At 53.7% G+C, this 2,151-nt stretch overlaps 1 pseudogene, besides 1 other annotated feature; it reads left to right on the top strand.

The window, feature by feature from the left end:
• On the top strand, window positions 1–2,020 carry Tc00.1047053404845.10 (annotated as a pseudogene; the record flags this gene model as incomplete).
• Window positions 1–2,151: a sequence feature (areas not merged during assembly with more than two copies in the genome that could not be assigned to a particular haplotype).

The following is a 2,151-nucleotide window of genomic DNA, read 5'->3' as shown; positions in this document are numbered from 1 at the left end:
AGGTGAAGCATCTAATATCTTTACTGGCATTGCGTCCCAACTTCTCACGGAAACAAGGGATAGCGCACCGGTGGAAGTAATGAATGAGTCCAAAAAGTATACACAAGTACTGGAGGAAGGCACGTCCCCACACAGTAAGAAAGTAGATGTGAGCCGACCAAGAACAGTTGTGAATGGAAGCGATATTTACATGCTTGCTGGAAAATACAGCCGGACAGCTGCTACTAATCCGCAGGAGAGGGGTGCAGGTGACTGGGTACTTTTGCTGGTGGAGGGGAAGTCAGTTCTGAAGAAAGTGGCAGTAGTAAAAAAATCCGGTGGAATAAGAACCAGCGACTGGCCGGCACTTTCCCTGAGGCCGAACGGGATTCCTTGATGCAGCTGGTTGCAGGCGGTGGATCGGGCGTTCAGACGGATGACGGAACGCTTGTGCTGCCAGTGGAAGGCACAACGAAGGGTGAATCAGAAAAGGGTGGAAAGTCTGTCTCGCTGTTCATATACTCCTTGGATGATTCTTGTTGGACGCTGTCGAAGGGGATGTCTGACTGTGGCTGCGGTGATCCCTCCGTTGTGGAGTGGGAGAAGGACAAACTCATGATGATGACTGCGTGTGACGGTGGCCGCCGCAGGGTGTACGAGTCCGGTGACAGGGGAGAGTCGTGGACGGAGGCACTCGGGACACTCTCGCGCGTGTGGGGCAACAAATACGAGGAACAGACGAAACGTGTTGCGAGCGGGTGTACTACAGTGACTTTTGGCAATGGAGATGCCAACAAAAAAGTGATGCTCGTTACTCCGCCGGTGTATTCTAAGGAGAAACGCAGCGAAAAGAAGGAAAAGAGTGAACTCCATCTTTGGCTGACGGACAATACGCGCATTGTTGATATTGGGCCGGTGTCCGAGAAGGACGAAGACGAAGTTGCCGCCAGCTCCCTGCCGTACAAAAGTGCTGGAGGTGAAGATAATAATAATGAGGATAGGTTGATTGCACTGTACGAGAAGAAGAAGAAGAAGGGCCTTGACGAAACACCACACAGCCTTTTGTCTGTGCGTTTGACTGAGCAGCTGCAGCGGGTGAAGGAGGTGCCTGCGACCTGGAAGAAGGTGGACGAACATGTCTCCCAGCCGTGCCCCACTTCAGGTGCTGCGAAGAGTGCCTTAACTGACAATGCCTGCAGCGCTGTTAAGATCGCGGATGGGCTGGCTGGCATTTTGTCTGGCAGCTTCTCTAATGACACATGGAGGGACGAGTACCTCGGAGTGAACGCCACGGTGATGAAAGGGACGAAAGGAGTGGCAACAGGGTATGCCGAAGGTGCGACGTTTCAGGGAGCGCGGGCGGAGTGGCCCGTTGGCGAGCAGGGGGAGAATCAGCCGTACCACTTTGCGAACCACAAGTTCACTCTTGTGGCGACGGTGTCCACTGACAAGGCACCGAAGGAGGAAGATAACTCCACTCCTTTTTTGGGTGTGCGTCTGGGCACTGAAGGAGGATCCAAACTTATGGAGTTGTCGTACAACAGCGAAAAGAAGTGGAAATTGTTTTGCGCTGCCGAAACGAACAGGGAGCACAGCAGCACTTGGGAGCCGGAGGCAGCACACCAGGTGGCCATTGTGCTGCAGAACGGCAACCAGGGCTCCGTGTACGTTGATGGTCAGCGTGTGGGTGGGGAATGAACCGTGTGCATTTGGAAATGCGGAACCGAAAGGGATCTCACACTTCTACATCGGAGGCAGCACAGGCAGCGCAGGGAGTCAAGGTGAAGTGTCTGTGACTGCGACAAACGTCCTGCTGTACAGCCGTCCGTTGGATGATGCAGAGATCGGCGTCCTCAACGCAAACAAAATTTCTATTCCAAAGCTGACAGATCTAAAAACAGTGGCGGAAGGAGCACCGGGTGAAGGTACCGCTCGTGACGGTGGGGCACATGGTGATGGCGGCGCTGTGCGTGAGAGCGGACTGCTGCCATTGCTGCTTCTACTGTTGGGACTGTGGGGTTTGCGGCTCTTTGAGGAGTGACTGGCTGCCGCGTGGGACACATGCGACCTCCCCTGCACCGACACACACACCTGGCAGTGAATTTCTCTTCTCAAAATAACTTTTATTCACTTTTCCCCCCTGTTTGCGTTGTCGTGTGTTTTTGAGTTTTT

The sequence above is a fragment of the Trypanosoma cruzi genome, genomic scaffold (assembly GCF_000209065.1).
Source record: "Trypanosoma cruzi strain CL Brener 1047053517179 genomic scaffold, whole genome shotgun sequence".
Classification (NCBI taxonomy): domain Eukaryota; phylum Euglenozoa; class Kinetoplastea; order Trypanosomatida; family Trypanosomatidae; genus Trypanosoma; species Trypanosoma cruzi.
Note: the sequence above shows the minus strand (reverse complement) of the source record. Positions and strands in the feature narration are given on the sequence as shown.